Source organism: Patella vulgata, chromosome 4 (assembly GCF_932274485.2).
Source record: "Patella vulgata chromosome 4, xgPatVulg1.2, whole genome shotgun sequence".
In the NCBI taxonomy this organism is placed as follows: Eukaryota; Metazoa; Mollusca; class Gastropoda; family Patellidae; genus Patella; species Patella vulgata.
This window is the reverse complement of record NC_065882.2, coordinates 38,979,639-38,998,858: the sequence shown is the minus strand read 5'-3', so window position 1 is coordinate 38,998,858 and position 19,220 is coordinate 38,979,639. Positions and strand designations below refer to the sequence as shown.

The following is a 19,220-nucleotide window of genomic DNA, read 5'->3' as shown; positions in this document are numbered from 1 at the left end:
AAAAAAGTCGAAAATTCGTGAAATTTTGGAAAATGCTATATTATTTTATTATTTAATCAGATTTTTACGAAAAGGTTACACATTCAGATAGCATTGACGTAATTACGATTCTAACGATGTATAATATGTATTGAGTTATTGAAATTTAATTTTAGATATTTTGACATTTTTGAATTTCTGGCACTGATCAGATAATGTAATATATCATTACCGAGCCCTGTAGCTATCTAATTGCCTAAATTGATTATTAAAACTATCCCGACAATAATCTCCATACCGGACGTATTCAAAAAATGAAGAAAAAGGTTAAAAAAGATTAGCGCTCTTGCGAAAAACTTGATTTTTCCATCAGATCTTAGTGGACCAAAAGAACTAAAGTGTCGCTGGATAGCCCCATTAATGGGCTATCATATGACATCAGAATGATACGATTTAGATGGCTAGAAAATAAACTATGTTACGCCGAAAATCTAGTATTTTCCGTTTTGGGGCATTTTTAGACAACTACGTTTTTTCTTAAACTTTTTTTCCTCAGAGTCATATGGGTGGACTATGGCGTGAGTCCAAAAATAAAAGCATTGAAATAACATAAGTTGTCCAAAAAAGAGCCTCAGTCTTGGAAAAAAATTGAAATCCTTAAACTACTGAAAATGATCTTCTAATTTTCTTTCTTTGGAAAACAGCTGAATGGATTATTCTGAAACTTCTTGTACAGAAGGTAAGGTAACCAAACAACTTGTTAAAGCTATCCCGACAATGATCCAAAAACCGGAAGTAGTCGAAAAAAATTCCGATATTTGGAGAAAAAAAACCGTAAAAGGTAAAAAAAAAAATGGTGATCTTGCGAAAAAAGTGATTACTACGCCAGATTTTACCGAATCACAACAACTAAAGTGTCATTGGATAGCCCGAACAATGGACGATCTTATGGCATCTCAATGGTAAAAGTTTGCGGGTTAGGCAATATATAATGGAATGCTGAAAATCTATTATTTTCCTTTTTGGAGCCTATTCAGACGCTTTTATTTCGAAAACTTCTCTTATTTCCTTTCTAAAACTTCTGTTACTTAAGAGTCCTAACGGTGGTATAGTGTGTGAATATAGTATAAATGGTCCAAAAGGGCCACAATCTTTGAAAAAAGTCGAAAAATCGTTATATCTGTAAATCTACTTCTAATGGTATAAGGGAGGTAAAACTGTCCAATGGATCTTTCTGAAACTTCTGGTACAGGAAGTTAAGTTCCCATACCACTTGTTAAATTTATCCTAATAATGATCCGTAAACAGGAAGTAGTCAAAAATATATTCCATATTTTAAAAAAAAGACAGTAAAAAAATCGTTGCTCTTGCAACAATCGAGATTTCATCGTCGGGTGTGACCGGATCAAAACATCTAAAGTATCGTTTGGTTGCTCGATAAATGGGCTATTGTATGACACACTTCCTGTCTGATTCATGAAAGCCGGTTCAGTGCTGCTTGCGGGTCTAGTTATTATTTTTTTGGGGGGGGGGGGGAGGGGGAAAGCTATATCTCAGAAACTATAAGAGATAGAGGTCTGAAGTTTGAATTTACTCTGGGAAAATGGGTGGTGGTTAGTGCTTAAATGTGAAACCAAATTTGTGCGCACAGCGGAAATGCGTCAAATTATGAAACTTTGCCGCTCTCATTTTTTGGGTGAAAATTTTCAAAAATTTCTAAAAAATTTATTTTTGGGAATTTTGAAATTTGACTTATATCAATCCGATTCCAACAATATACGTTTCGTCTTGAACTGTTAACTTTAATTTTTCACTTTTTTTCGCATTTTGGTCAAATCGTAGAGTTCTTATTTTTTTAAAACGGCTCCAACGATTTTTCTGAAACTTCAGGAATATGAAGTCGAAGGACCAAACCAGTCCATGAACTATAAATGAAAATCACCGGAAGTGGTTAAGAAAGGTATCCAAACATTGACAAAATTGTGAAAAATGTGTGCCTGTGCGGAAAATGCGTTATATCAATTGTGTTCTTGTCGATTAGTTACAGTTTTATATCAATTAATAGCCAATTGAATTGTCTATCAGATCGTACTTAAGCGACAAGTTTCTATCAAAAAATAAAAAAGTTACGTGACTTTGAAAAGTAAGGTGTTTTGCGATTTCGACCAATTTTAGACGCATGTTTCTCGGAAACGCCACCAACGATTTTTTTTAAACTTTCTCAATCGAGAGACTAATGGGTACTCTGTTGTGTGAAACCACTGTATCATTTTTATACGCCCACATTGAAATGTGGACGTATATTGCCGTCGCCCCCGTCCGTCCGTAATTGTTTGTGAACAGTCTACAGGTCACAATTTTTATCCGATTTCAATGAAACTTGAAATATAGCCGCCCCTCGTTCTCAAATTGCTTAAATATATGGTAAATCAAGGTTGTGGACCCTATAGAGGTCACAATTTTTATCCGATTGTGTTGAAACTTGAAATGTAAGTTTATAACTCAAAGATCTTGGTTCCTTTCGATATTGACATCTATCGGACCGTAACTTCATGGATAATGGCCCCTGATTGTACGAAAAATCCCGTTTTTTGGCTTGTGAACACTGTAGAGGTCACAATTTTTATCCGATTTTGTTGAAACTTGAAATGTAAGTTTATGTCCCAAAGATCTCGCTTCCTTTCGATATTCGCGCATATCGGACCGTAACTTCCTGAATTATGGCCCCTGATTTTACGTAAAAACGCGTTTTTTGGCTTGTGGACCCTATAGAGGTCATAATTTTTATCCGATTTAAAAAACCGTATTATTATATCACCGTTAAACCCTAACGACGGTAGAGTTCGAATTTCATCAAAATCGGCACAAAACTGACAGACAAAATGGCCGCCGTTCGTTCTCAAATAGCGTAAAAATATGGTATATCAAGGTTGTGGACCCTATAGAGGTCACAATTTTTATCCGATTTTGTTGAAACTTGAAATGTAAGTTTATAACACAAAGATCTTGTTCCTTTCGATATTCGCGCATATCGAACCGTAACTTCCTGAATTATGGCCTCTGATTATACGAAAAATCGCGTTTTTAGCTTGTGGACCCTATAGAGGTCATAATTTTTTATCCGATTTAAAAAACCGTTTTAATATATCACCGTTACACCCTAAGGACGGCTAAGTTCGAATTTCGTGAAATTCGGCCCAAAACTGACAGACAAAATGGCCGCCGTTCGTTCTCAAATAGCGTAAAAATATGGTATATCAAGGTTGTTGACCCTATAGAGGTCACAATTTTTATCCGATTTTGTGAAATGTAAGTTTATAACCCAAAGATCTCAGTTACTCTCGATATTCGCGCATATCGGACCGTAACTTCCTGAATTATGGCCCCTGATTGTACGAAAAATCGCGTTTTTAGCTTGTGGACCCTATAGAGGTCATAATCATTATCCGATTTAAAAAATCGTATTATTATATCACCGTTACACCCTAAGGACGATTGAGTTCGAATTTCGTGAAAATCGGCTCAAAATTGACAGATAAAATGGCCGCCCTTCGTTCTCAAATGGCGTAAACATATGGTATATAAAGGTTGTGGACCCTATAGAGGTTACAATTTTTATCCGATTTTGTTGAAACTTGAAATGTAAGTTTATAACCCAAAGATCTTGGTTCCTTTCGATATTCGCGCATATCGGACCGTAACTTACTGAATTATGGCCCCTGATTGTACGAAAAATCGCCTTTTTAGCTTGTGGACCCTAAAGAGGTCATAATTTTTATCCGATTTAAAAAAAAAAAAGTATTATTATATCACCGTTACACCCTAAGGACGACTGAGTTGAGTTCGAATTTCGTGAAAATCGGCACAAAACTGGCAGACAAAATGGCCGCCCCTCGTTCTCAAATTGCTTAAATATATGGTAAATCAAGGTTGTGGACCCTATAGAGGTCACAATTTTTATCCGATTGTGTTGAAACTTGAAATGTAAGTTTATAACTCAAAGATCTTGGTTCCTTTCGATATTTGCACATATCGAATTTTAATTTCCTGAATTATGGCCCTTGATTGTAGATAAAATCTCTTTCGTTTTAGCTTGTTTTCTATCCATCTCTGGAAAATATGGGCGTATCCTGCCTGGCAGCCGCTGGTTTTTTTCTTTCACAGTGACGAATTTTGAACTATTTCAACTATGGGTGTGTTCTTCTATCCAAAATATGGGTTTAGTGACCCTGTAACAGAAGTAGTTAATTGCTGTGTGTAATAATTAGTCTTTGAATTAATATTTTTGCTTCTTTGTCAAAATTATCTTATAACCGTAATCATCTAGACAGAAATCGACGGCTCGCGCTGTTTATAAGTAAGCTCAATTTGTTAAATGTTTGCAGTAGTATCGTACAGTAGTATCGAACATTGCACATGTGATTAAAGGCATGACGTTGTTTGAACATGGACTCTATCTGTAATTGATATGAAATTTTTATATGTTAGTGACATCGAATCTTTAACGTGCACGAAACCAGCAAATTGGCGATATTTCATTGAATATTCAATTAATTTTTGAACCAGTTACATATTTGAGTAGCTGGCATGAACGCGATTCCGAAGTCCCACCGTGTACACATTGGTGTGACTGTAAAAGATCCCTTGGCAGTTGGAATTGTATATAAGAGTAGGCTAGGGCCACTGTACTGGCAAAACTTTCCTCATGGTCCATTCCGAGCAGAACAGTTAGATGTTAAACACCATTTCATTTTACTTTGATGTTAATATCTATTGCGATTTCAGTTTTTACCATAACTTCGGTGTGGACCACGTTATTGCTTTTCGTCCATTTCGCGAAACTATTCTTTTTCCATTTCGCGTAGCTAAACTTTATTTTTCGATTCCCTTCTATCGTAATGCGCATGCAAAGAACATGTCAATATCTGAGTTATGCAAATGTGTGTTTTTATTTGGGGGAGGGGGTGAGAGGTGGGGATAATCTTTTGTCATGCATCTGGCAACCGTGTGACGCCTTGGCTACAGTGAAAGCCCTCAGTCTTGCGAGCAAGTCTAGTTAGGCTTTCACACTTTCGTCTGAAAGCGTATTGAGATTACTAAAATTATTATTAGGCTTTCAGACTTTGTCTGAAAGACTATTGTTTTTACTAAAATTATTAGGCTTTCTTGTCTGAAAGACTATTGTTTTTACTAAAATTATTAGTATTATTATTATTATTTATCCCGGGAGCCTATTTCTCCATGATCGAAAACAGATATCGATCTGGAACCAAATATTCGGAAGTGACCGAACTTTGTACTTTTTCGCTATATTGAAAATTGGCCATGGTTTTGTCAATTCTTTACCTATTTTCAAACAAATGACATTTTCAGAAACCCCAAATCTTTTCCGAGATAATGGCTATCTCACTTTTTTCAATTTTGAACATTCATCTATGGCTTTTGTCGTTCGAAATTTGAAAATACGTTGTTTACGAGACAATTTTTGTTATTTTTCAAAATTTTCAAATTTGACCTACATTTTTGGATACCTGAAGACCATCCAATTCCAGAAATATAAGTTTCATTCCGAGTTATCGCCTTTTATTTTTCGATATTTTTCGAATTTTGGGCCCATTCCCCAACTCTTACATTTTTTTGAAAGGATTAATTGTTGTTTCTGAAAGTCCTGAAACATAAAGCCTTTGGTCATTCTGTTTTGTAAAGCAATTTCAACAACGATCCGTAAACCGGAAGTAGTCGAAATAATGTCGGGAATTTTGAAAAAAAAACGTAAAAAATGAGTGCTTTACAGAAAAACGCGATTTCTCCGTCCGATATCAACGGATATAACAAATAAAGGGATCGATGAGTTGCTCGGGGACTGGACTGTCGTATCATGCACTCTTGCGAAAAACTTGATTTCTCCATCAGATGTTAGCGGACCAAAAGAACTAAAGTTTCGCTAGATAGCCCCATTAATGGACTATCATATGACATCTGAATGATACGATTTAGATGGCTAGAAAATAAAATATGGTACCCCGAAAATCTAGTATTTTCCGTTTTGGAGCATTTTGAGACGCCATTTTCTCGAAAACGAACACTACGATTTTTCTTAAACTTTTTTTTACTCAGAGTACTATCGGTGGATTATGGCGTGAGTCCAAAAATAAAAGCATTGAAATAATATACTATTCAAAAAAAGTAGGGGATATTTGATTTTTAAGTGTTATGAAAGTCACCTAATGAAACTGACGAAGAAACAAATGACAAAATGAAATGAAGTTCACATTCATCGATTTATTCCAAATGATCGTTAGACTAAGTAAGGCACAGACTGACCATTATAAGGGTAAAATGATACCCGGGGTCAAACAGCAAAGTTACCACAGCATCACAACCAAGTCAGTAACGGGTAAATCCTCCTCTGTTTGCCAAACAAGCATTGATCCGACGTGGCATACTCCTAATGAGACGTCTAAGGTCATTTTGGTCCAGATTGTCCCATTCCTGTTGCAACGCAGCAGCAAGTTCTTGGCCATTGGCAGGACGTTGTTGACGTTGACGTAACCTCTGTCCAAGCATGTCCCAGACATGCTCGATGGGGGAGAGGTCGGGACTCAGTGCTGGCCAAGGTAATGTGGTGATGTTCTGTTGTTGGAGGTAACCTTTAACGATCCTGGCCCTGTGACATCTTGCGTTGTCATCCTGGAAGATGAAACGGCGGCCATGACGTCGTGCGAACGGCACAACATGGACTGCCAAGATGTTGTCCCGGTAGAACTGGCCTGTAACACGCCCTGCAACAACATGTAAAGCCGTTCTTCCAGCAACAGTGATGCCTCCCCACACCATAACAGAACCACCCCCAAATCGATCATGTCTGATGACGTTAACGTCTTGGAAGCGCTCGTTTCGACGACGCCACACCCTCCTACGTCTGTCGAAAAAATCAACAGTGAACCTTGACTCATCTGAAAACATCACATTGCTCCAGCGTCGATTATCCCAGTGTTGACGATCCCTACACCAACGACGTCTTGCCTGAATGTGATGATCTCTCAAACAAGGGATCACGCGAGGACGTCGGCCGCGAAGGTGACCCCTATGCAGTCGATTCCGAATCGTCTGGCCACTCACTCTCACACCAGTGTCTGTTTGAAGACGAGCGCTGATCTGATTTGCTGTGATGACACGATTTCTCAAGGCCAAGGTGCGGATTTGAGTTGTCGCCCTTGGTCGACCTGAGCGTGGTCTGTCCTGTACAGATTGTGTATCACGGTATCTGGACCATAGCCTGCTTATGACAGACTGAGAAACATTCATCGTCCGCGCCACAACCGCCTGTGTTGTGTCGATCTGTAGCATGCCAAGGGCACGTAACCTTTCATTTTGGGTAAGCCGACGCATATCAAAATTTGTTTTCTGGTCACTAAAACAATTAAACTGATGTTTCCACCCTGGAATTCAATGCCACAATGACTGTAACATTCAAAGTCAGAGTCGTGCAAATCTTGGGTTGGACCCCCATGATGATCCCAAGCATCACCTGCATTCCATGCGGTAGCTATTGGTGCGTTTGGGCGTCACATGTAACTGGAAATGTTTCTTCTGTTAGGTTCTATAGTGACTTTTTTCGTAGTCATTTGCATATTTTAGTATTATGCCCCCAAAATCAAATATCCCCTACTTTTTTTGAATGGTATATAAGGTGTCCAAAAAGAACCTCAATCTTGGAAAAAAGTTGAAAAATCCTTAAATTACCGAAGATACTCTACCATTTTTCTTTCTTTGGAAAACAACTGTATAGATTTTTCTGAAACTTCTTGTATAGAAGGTTAGGTAACCAAACAACTTGTTAAAATTAATCCCGACAATGATCCAAAAACCGGAAGTAGTCGAAAAAATATCCGATATTTTGAGAAAAAAAAAACAAAAAGTAAAAAAAATGTTGATCTTTCGAAAAAAGTGATTACTACGTAAGATTTCAAAACAACTAAAGTGTCATTGGATAGCCCAAACAATGGATGATCGTATGACATCTAAATGGTAAAAATTCGCTGGTTAGGCAATATATAATGGGACGCTGAAAATCTAGTATTTTAATTTTGGGGGGCTATTCAGATGCTTTCATCCCGAAAACTTATCTTTTTTCCTTTCTTAAACTTCTGTTTATTAGAGTCCTAACGGTGGTCTAGGGTGTGAATCCAAATTTAAAAGCCTCAATATATACTATTCAAAAAAAGTAGGGGATATTTGATTTTGGGGGCATAATACTAAAATATGCAAATGACTACGAAAAAAGTCACTATAGAACCTAACAGAAGAAACATTTCCAGTTACATGTGACGCCCAAACGCACCAATAGCTACCGCATGGAATGCAGGTGATGCTTGGGATCATCATGGGGGTCCAACCCAAGATTTGCACGACTCTGACTTTGAATGTTACAGTCATTGTGGCATTGAATTCCAGGGTGGAAACATCAGTTTAATTGTTTTAGTGACCAGAAAACAGATTTTGATATGCGTCGGCTTACCCAAAATGAAAGGTTACGTGCCCTTGGCATGCTACAGATCGGCACAACACAGGCGGTTGTGGCGCGGACGATGAATGTTTCTCAGTCTGTCATAAGCAGGCTATGGTCCAGATACCGTGATACACAATCTGTACAGGACAGACCACGCTCAGGTCGACCAAGGGCGACAACTCAAGCCCAGGATCGATTTATCCGTACCTTGGCCTTGAGAAATCGTGTCATCACAGCAAATCAGATCAGCGCTCGTCTTCAAACAGACACTGGTGTGAGAGTGAGTGGCCAGACGATTCGGAATCGACTGCATAGGGGTCACCTTCGCGTGATCCCTTGTTTGAGAGATCGTCACATTCAGGCAAGACGTCGTTGGTGTAGGGATCGTCAACACTGGGATAATCGACGCTGGAGCAATGTGATGTTTTCAGATGAGTCAAGGTTCACTGTTGATTTTTTCGACAGACGTAGGAGGGTGTGGCGTCGTCGAAACGAGCGCTTCCAAGACGTTAACGTCATCAGACATGATCGATTTGGGGGTGGTTCTGTTATGGTGTGGGGAGGCATCACTGTTGCTGGAAGAACGGCTTTACATGTTGTTGCAGGGCGTGTTACAGGCCAGTTCTACCGGGACAACATCTTGGCAGTCCATGTTGTGCCGTTCGCACGACGTCATGGCCGCCGTTTCATCTTCCAGGATGACAACGCAAGATGTCACAGGGCCAGGATCGTTACAGGTTACCTCCAACAACAGAACATCACCACATTACCTTGGCCAGCACTGAGTCCCGACCTCTCCCCCATCGAGCATGTCTGGGACATGCTTGGACAGAGGTTACGTCAACGTCAACAACGTCCTGCCCCAATGGCCAAGAACTTGCTGCTGCGTTGCAACAGGAATGGGACAATCTGGACCAAAATGACCTTAGACGTCTCATTAGGAGTATGCCACGTCGGATCAATGCTTGTTTGGCAAACAGAGGAGGATTTACCCGTTACTGACTTGGTTGTGATGCTGTGGTAACTTCGCTGTTTGACCCCGGGTATCATTTTACCCTTATAATGGTCAGTCTGTGCCTTACTTAGTCTAACGATCATTTGGAATAAATCGATGAATGTGAACTTCATTTCATTTTGTCATTTGTTTCTTCGTCAGTTTCATTAGGTGACTTTAATAACACTTAAAAATCAAATATCCCCTACTTTTTTTGAATAGTATAGTATAAATGAATCGTTTCTTCCATATCTCGGTCTTGTCCCGGTCTTGGGGGCTATTCAGATGCTTTCATCTCGAAAACTTCTCGTATTTCCTTTCTTAAACTTCTGTTACTTAGAGTCCTAACGGTGGTCTAGGGTGTGAATCCAAATTTAAAAGCCTCAATATAGTATAAATGGTCCAAAGATTGCCACAATCTTTGAAAAAAGTTGAAAAATCGTTATATCTTTTTCTAATGATCTAATGGTATAAGGGAGATAAGACATTGGCATCAGACTACCAATTATTTGCTAAATATTGTTAAATATCATATAATTTTCCTTTCTTTTCATAGGGTGCCCCGAGCTAAAAAAAAAATCTCGAAAACTATTTACAGTTATGACACTATATCTATATAAACAACAACCCTAGATAATCCTTTATTATAAACAGCCAAGAAACTATACCTGCGTGCTATATTTCACAAGATATATCCATTCGACTGTACGTTAAAATACACTGCTTTTGTGTACTACTGGCGGCGATATTTATTTTGAGGTTTCAATGTTAACGGAGTTATGTTTTCTTAGTCATTTAAAATTATAGATTTCTTTTCCAAAATAAATGAACCACCACTACCATTCGGGACTATTCGTTTAAATATTAATTTGCTCTCTGAGGAAATCTTCTTCATGATTCGATAGAATTTCAGATCTCAGAGCATGCGCAACGCAGCTCAGTTTTTGGATCGGCCATAGCCGTGTACTTAATGTGTGCAGTCCAATTTAAATGTATTAAAACAATTTATTTATATTTTCTGTATACCCATAGACACATAGGTCTATTCATATTGGTATTTATATGTTAATATGCCTTTATAAATTTATATTTGTTGTCCCATTTAAAAAAATAATGTTCGGAAGTATGTTTATTGAAGAAACGTTTCATGGAATAATGAGAGTATTAAATAAATAATGACAAAGATAAATAGGTTAAAAATTAAGGTAATCAGCGCAGGTGTATTCACTTTATCAAACAAAGCGTAACTCAAATCTTACCCAAAAAACATGATCTGTTACGACATTTCACAAATTGATTGATAATAAATAATACATAGTCATTATTTACCAAACACAGATATGTAATTTAGAACTAATCTGTAATAAACATATATTCTCAATTGTTCCCCTTGGGACATACTTAGCGTATGTCAAAGGCAACTTTTCAAACACGATATCAAAGTAGATAGTAGTAGGTGTATTTTGTAAAATAAATTGCTACCCGAAAATTAACCGATTGGTTTAAAGAAAACAGTTCTTTAAAAATAATGATTTGTTAAAATACTCTGCGAAGTGTTGGAATGTCGGTCTGCTGGGACGTCTGGATTGACAAATAAATTAGAAAAGGGGAATGAAGAAATTGTATGTTTTTATAACCGCTAAAAATGGGCATAGAAAGCTTGGTAGGATCAACCAGGTCAATTATTTTTTTGTAAATTTTCTATTAAAACTGGAATCGAGCGATCCTTACCAGCGACAGAAAAATAAAATATAGACTTATTGGAAAGTTGCTGATTTAAAACATGCCTATGAAACCGGGGCTGTGCGATCGAGATGACAGACAAAATGGCCGCTGTGGACCCTATAGAGGTCACAATTTTTATCCGATTTTGTTGAAACTTGAAATGTAATTTTATAACCCAAAGATCTCGGTTCCTTTCGATATTCGCGCATATCGGACCGTAACTTCCTTAATTATGACCGCTGATTGTACGAAAAATCGCGTTTTTAGCTTATGGACCCTATAGAGGTCATAATTTTTATCCGATTTAAAAAAAAAAACGTATTATTATATCACCGTTACACCATAACGACGGCCGAGTTCTCAAATAGCGTAAAATATGGTATATCAAGGTTGTGGATCCTATGGAGGTCACAATTTTTATCCGATTTTATTGAAACTGGAAATGCAAGTTTATAACACAAAGATCTCGGTTCCTTTCGATATTTGCACATATCGAATAGTAATTTCCTGAATTATGGCCCTTGATTGTAGGAAATATCACTTTCTTTTTATACGCCCACATTGAAATGTGGTCGTATATTGTCGTCACCCCCGTCCGTCCGTCGGTCCGGCGTCCACAATTGCTTGTGGACGCTATAGAGGCTAAACTTAATATCCGATTGACTTTAAATTTATATACAGTGTTTAAGTCCATGAGACGAAGAAGCCTATTGATTTTCAGCGAATTCCAATAATTACTGCCAGAGTTATGGCCCTTGATCACTTCAAAAAATCTCGTGGACGCTCTAGAGGCGAAAGTTAATATCCGATTGACTTTAAATTTATACACAGTGTTTAAGGTCATGAGACGAAGAAGTCTATTGATTTTCAGCGATTTCCGATAATTACTACCGGAGTTATGGCCCTTGATCACTTCAAAAAAATCTTTTGGACGCTCTAGAGGCCAAAGTTAATATCCGATTGACTTTAAATTTATACACAGTGTTTAAGGTCATGAGACGAAGAAGCCTATTGATTTTCAGCGATTTCCGATAATTACTGCCAGAGTTATGGCCCTTGATCACTTCAAAAAATCTTGTGGACGCTCTAGAAGCGAAAGTTAATATCCGATTGACTTTAAATTTATACACATTGTTTAAGGTCATGAGACGAAGAAGCCTATTGATTTTCATCGATTTCTGATAATTACTGCCAGAGTTATGGCTCTTGATCACTTCAAAAAAATCTTGTGGACTCTCTCGAGGCCAAAGTTAATATCCTATTGACTTTAAATTTATACACAGTGCTTAAGGTCATGAGACGAAAAATCCTATTGATTTTCAGCAATTTACGATAATTACTGCCATAGTTATGGCCCTTGATCACTTTGAAAAATCTTGTGGACGCTCTTAGAGGCTAAAGTTAATATCCGATTGACTTTAAATTTATACACAGTGTTTAAGGCCATGAGACGAAGAAGTCTATTCATTTTCAGTGATTATCGATAATTACTGCCAGAGTTATGGCCCTTGATCACTTCAAAAAACCTTGTGGATGCTCTAAAGGCTAAAGTTAATATCAGATTGACTTTAAATTTATACACAGTGTTTGAGGTCACGAGGCGAAGAATCCTATTCATTTTCAAAGATTTCTAATAATTAATGCCAAAGTTATGGCCCTTGATCACTTTGAAAAATCTTGTGAACGCTCTAGAGGCCAAAGTTAATATCCGATGGACTGCACATTAAAACACAGAGTTTAAGATCTTAAGACGAACAAGTATATTGATTTTCAATGAATTTTTATGACTTGGAACAGCTAAATTCATGATACAGTATTAAAAGTTTTTTTATACAAAACGTTAGCATGGGACAGAACTTTATAAAAACCAAACAAATTCTAATGGTTTTCTGAGTTGTTGCTCTTACTCAGATTTTAGTGTATTATAAATGTTTCATTACCGAAAAAAGTAAAAATATGCGACAACTCTTGTTGACTGCCCGGACGATTTAGCTGCTGTGGGCGTATGTTTCGTTGCCTGGCAAACTATCTTTAGCTTATTCTCTATCCATCTCTCGAAAATGTGGGCGTATCCTGCCTGGCAGCCGCTGGTTTTTGTTACCGGTACATTTTCCTTTCGGCAACGGAAATGAGGCGTATTTGTTATTTGTTTAAACTTTTGATATTTGATCCCAATCAACTAATAGAATGAACTCATACGATCATATAGATATCACAAAATCGTTTCTAACTTGTTCAGTTGCGGAGAAATAGACGATTTTCAGCAGGTAACTTTTCAAGGTTTTTGGTCCATAAAAATGTCAATTATTATTCGATTTTCATAAAATTTCCAGTGTGTGATTTACGATTTCATACAAGTAATTTAACACTTTTACTGTCGGCGGAAGTAACGTCATTTTAGCAAAAACTGTATTTTTAGCCTTCAAAACAGATATTTTTTTTTTAAACAATATTTTATTCAGAAATTGAAAGGGATTGAGGAAAAGGCATAGCCTATATGACCTCTCTACTAAATACAAGAATTAATATGAATATGTAAAAGAAATAAGTGAGTAAACAACAAAACAATAAAATGAATACTTAATCATCAACATTTTATATATACATATTTACACATTGACTACGCATTTGTTCATGTTCGCATTTTAATCGATATAGATGTTACACTGATCTTAAAACCTTCTGCTGCTGTCAAAAAACGTGTGGACCTTTTCAAAGATTGCTAACGAAATATGATTGCTGCTTACACCGTATAACAGATTATGTGTATTAATAAAAAATTCGGTGGTAAAAGATTTATAGATATTTTGCGTGCATCTGAGTGTAAGGAGCAATGTAAAAGAAAATGATCGGTATCTTCGAAGGAATGACCGCGATCACACTCGGGGCTGTCCGAAATATGTCTTAAAAATGTATGCCCATTTAGGTCACTGCAAGAGAGACGAAGTCGACTATGTAATATTTGATTTTTACGTTTGCCAAAGTTGAAACAAAGTGGTATATTTTTATCTTTATCAGTTATTTTAGTTTTAAATTTACTTATAGAGGTCGCATTTTTAATATTTATATCAAGGTTATTCCATTCTTTTATGGTGTAAGGTATAAAGGATTTAGAGAATAAAGTTGTTCGACAAAAGTAATCAGTTAAATTATTGCTATTACGAAGAGTATAAGGAGTTTTGGAAAACTGGATTAAATTGTGGAGGTATGGAGGGGTTAGCTGATTAATAATTTTGTACATTAAGATGGGTTTATGACGCCTTCGCCTCTCTTGCAGAGTGATAAATCCTGTTTCTTCATATAATAACCTATGACTGGTACCCTTCACAGCCCCGCATATAGTCCTGAGTGCATCTAGTTGTAAGTGTTCTAATTTATTTTTTAGTTCGTCTCTGCACCCATCCCATATTACGTCACAATAGTCAAAATGTGGAAGAATAAAAGAGGTATATATAGTTTTCAAGGTATTTCTATTAAGGCGGTGTTTTAAAGACCTAAGACAATTAATCATTTTACTCGTTTTAGTCAAAATATTGTTAACGTGTTTGTCCCATTTGCATTTTTTTCTTCTGAAAAATCAATCCCAAATGCTTGTGTTGATAAACTTCTTTAATAGGAATTCCGTCCAAATTTAGTGTAGGTAACAATGGGTCTCGTTTAGTAGTTAGTGCAAGTGATTCAGTTTTCAGCGGGTTAAAGGAAACCAGCCACGTTTTTGCCCATTTGTTTAGCATTTCAAGATCACTATTTAAGACAGTCGCGCATGCGGTTGGGTCATTAATTTTTAGATAGATGCTAGTGTAATCCGCAAAAAGTCGAATATTCGATTTTATGTTCTTAACGATATCATTTATATATATAAGAAAGAGAAGGGGGCCCGAGGACAGAGCCCTGTGGTACACCAGCATGGACGGTTTTGGGGTCAGAGGAGACTCCACTTACAACGACGCTTTGCTTTCTGTTATACAAATAATTTTTGAACCATTGAAGCAAGTCACCTCTGATCCCAGCCGCCCCAAAACAGATATTTTATTCAAATGAGTCTGATTTCATAAAACTAATTGAACATTTTCATTATCACCGGAAGTACTGTACACTTACATGTAAAAAATGTATAAAATGAATTGATATTGCTGGATTTGGTTGATTATACGTCCATTTTATTTGATGTGGCTATGCTTAGGTGAAAATCTGTTTAATGGTTTGGGGGGGGGGGGATGACCGAATGGTTAGCACGTGAGTGCTGTATCATAAGGCCTGTCATTGAGTCAACTGGCGTGGTTTCGAATCCCCGGTTGTACGTGACAAGGAGTAGGGTCGCCTGTCCAACCTAGTGGGTTTTCTCCGGGTCCTTCGGTTTCCTCCCACTGCTAAAGACCCCTACGCGCAAGCGAATTATTGAAATAAAATTAAACCATATGTTAGTCCCAAAATGACCTAGTTTGTGTCGAGTGGACGTTAAACCCCATTTCTCTCTCTCTCTCTCTCTTTCTCTCTCTCTCTTAATATTATTATTATTATTATTATAAATTATTGTTAACCTAAATTAGTTTTCTGTATGGCACATAACCCGAAAATATCTTGATTCCAATATCTTGGGAAACTCTTATGTTGAAAAAAAAAACCCCAAAAAACACAGACCCAAAAAACACTGATCAAAACACTGGACTATAGTACCACACAGGCACATCTTATGGAACTCTAGTAGTGAAAAACACCACAGACCCAAAACACTCTATGAAAATTTTTCTAAGTCGAACATTTTGTGGAATGTGGTGCCACACAGGCACAGACCCAAAACACTATCAGAATTATTCTAAGTCGAAAATCTTATGGAACTCTAGTAGTGAAAAACACAACAGATCCAAAACACTCTATGAAAATTTTTCTAAGTCGAACATTTTGTGGAATGTGGTACCACACAGGCATATAGGGAAGAAACACTGTATCAAAATGATTTATTTTCTAAGTCATATATCTTGTGGAACTCTTGTGGTGATAAACACCACAGATCCAAAACACTCTACGAAAATTTTGTGGAATGTGGTACCACACAAGCATATAGGGGGTCTGAGAAGAAATTTTTGAAAAAATTGATATATTTTTCTATGTCCAATATCTTGTGGAACTTTTGTGGTAAAAACACCACAGATCCAAACACTCTATCAGAATTATTCTAAGTCGAAAATCTTGTGGAGTTTGGTACCACACAGGCATATAGGGGGTCTGAGAAGAAATTTTTGAAAGAAAAAATGTTTTTTTGATACGCCCACATTTTCATGTGGACGTATTATGCCGTCGCCCCTGTTTGTCCGTCCGGACGTTCGTCCACAATTTGTTTGTGGACACTCTACAGGTCACAATTTTTATCCAATTTGAACAAAACTTGAAACATAGGTTTATCTCCCTGAGATCTCGGTTCCTTTCGATATTGGCATGTATCGGACCGAAACTTCATGGATTATGGCCCCTGATTGTACGAAAAATCACGTTTTTAGCTTGTGGAACCTATAGAGGTCACAATTTTTATCCGATTTTGTTGAAACCTGAAATGTAAGTTTATAACCTAAAGATTTCAGTTCCTGTCGATATTCGTGCATATTCCTGAATTATGGTCCCTGATTGTACGAAAAATCACGTTTTTAGCTTGTGGACCCTATAGAGGTCATAATTTTTATCCGATTTAAAAAAAACGTTTTTTAGCTTGCACAATCTTTTTTTTCCGACTTTAAAAACTGTTCAAATATATCACCATTCCACCATAATGAAGGTTGAATTTGGATTTCGGGAAAATCGAAATGAAACTGCCTAACAAAATGGTCGCTCTTTGTACGCAAATTGTGTAAAAGTATGCAATATGAAGGTTGCGGACCCTCTAGAAGTCACAATTTTTACCTGATTTTGATGAAACTTAAAACATATCTTTATATTCCAAAGATCTGTCCCTTTTGATATTTGTGCATTTCAGACCATAACTTTCTGGATTATTACCCCTGATTGTACAAAAAATCCTATTTTCCTCACATCTTACAAGATGATAGGATAAACTATTATTGTTCCAGTAAAATAAAAAGAAAATGTTTCATAAATTTTTCACGGTCCACTTTTCCAAATGACCCCAAACCTTGCCATGTCTATGAATTGAAGTGGTGAACGTATCCCAAAATGATTGCCATTTGGAATGATCTCCACTAAATTTGCGTAAATTGAGCTTTGGAAGTTTTACATGTGGTCTTGCTGATGTTGGATTTCTTGTAGGTGAAACTGTATGGGTTGAATTCCCAATAGATGAATCACACCCCTGTGGTGTATCCTGGACTACTTTCTGGTTCAGCCGATACACTAGGCTGGTACTGGTAGGTGTGGTTTTCAGGGACTGGGTTAAATTTGGGTTTTGATGGGCTTAAACTTTCTAGGGCTGAATCTAACCTCAATGTCATTAAATTAACAGAGTCCTTTAAGTTATCACCTTCAATGTCCTCGTCCACGGTGCATTCCAATATTTCATGATCTAATCCTTGTATGATAGTAAGTTTCTCGAGTAATGCTGCTCTTAATTGTGTTATAAGAACCTTGTGTTCATTTATTTCAGTTGGATCCAGATCAGTGATACTCCTACTCAAAGCTTGTTTACTCTTAGACTTGTTCTCACCCTGATCGTTCGTTTATATTTGTTTACATCTTGGTTATTAACGTCTGTCATAATCACCATGTTGATTGGGTATGAATGATTGACTGACAGTGTCTGTATAGATTTACGACCGTGAATTTTCGGTTAATTATGGATGATTTCCCATTATTGCTTACTTGGATTTTGACCACTTTACTCGGATCTGTCTCGTCGGACCATGTTGAGAATTTTTGATGGTGGCGGTATAAAAACCCAGGATCGATGATTCGATAACTTTTATTTTGAAGGACTGTAATTACATATTGATAATTGAGACTAGCCCGGTAAAAATATATAAACCAGAACTAAACTTTAACCATAAGAAAAACTGATAAGGGAGGTAATTTTTAGTCTCTGATATCAGGCCTCACAAACTAGTAAATGTCTGACAGTTTTTTTTATCCTATACACGCTTCTTTGAGGAAATCTATGAAATATCTATCCACATCCCTGTCTGTCGGGACATCATAGTACACTTGACGTCATATTTTCATGACGTCATATGAAATTTCTGGCTTCACAGTTGTCATAACTTTGGTGCAGTCTATTTTATTAGTATTTCTATGGTCTAGACCTATATTATCACCCAAAAAAAGTCCCAGTCAGAATCAGGGTCCAAATGGGTCCAATACAGCAATTAAAATCGATGACCGCTGTTAGAACAGTTAAGAGTAGAACTCGCAACAACCAGTGAGGCTGTTGTCCCTAAATAGATTACACTCAATAATTACTTGCACATCTAACATTTTTATAAAGCATCTAGCAATGAAATTGTTCATCACTCTGTGTAATTTAAGTGAAAGATGCTCATTGTCGAACTTAGTCAAGATATTAATGTAATGAAACTATACACCAGGAGTTATTCTATCCTAAATTCTCCGCCATTGAAATTGCTTTTCTCCGCTCATTATCAAACTTAGTCAAGGCATATACCTAATAAACAAATGGACCAAGTTTGAACATTCAAGCTAAATTAGAAGCAGTGTCAAAAAAATGGGACAAACATGATACAGACAGCTGTCGGACGGCGGGGTACAAAAAGGAGAATTACAAAGGTGCACAGATGCAGATAAATACTTGTTGTTGCAGGCTCATTTTCTTGTAACAGCAATCACCGCATGTTACTCTTCTCTTTAAGGCCATGTAAAAAACAAATGAGTTAAAATGCCTTGACAGAGTTGGATAATGAACGTTTTCAAGTCAGGGTAAGCAGAGCGTTAAGCAGTTTGGAGCTCGATAAATTTGATCCTAATTGAGTGAGATTGATGAAACTTTGTGTATAATTTCATTGCATCAATACATTGACTAAGTGCGATGATAACCATTTTCGGCTTAGGCTA

The 19,220-nt window shown here is 37.0% G+C and overlaps 1 protein-coding gene across 3 annotated transcripts in view; it reads left to right on the top strand.

Annotated features, from left to right (window-relative positions):
* LOC126818820 (deubiquitinase MYSM1) overlaps nucleotides 1–19,220 on the top strand; it is a 168,961-nt gene that overhangs the window by 143,053 nt on the left and 6,688 nt on the right. The window lies entirely within an intron of this gene.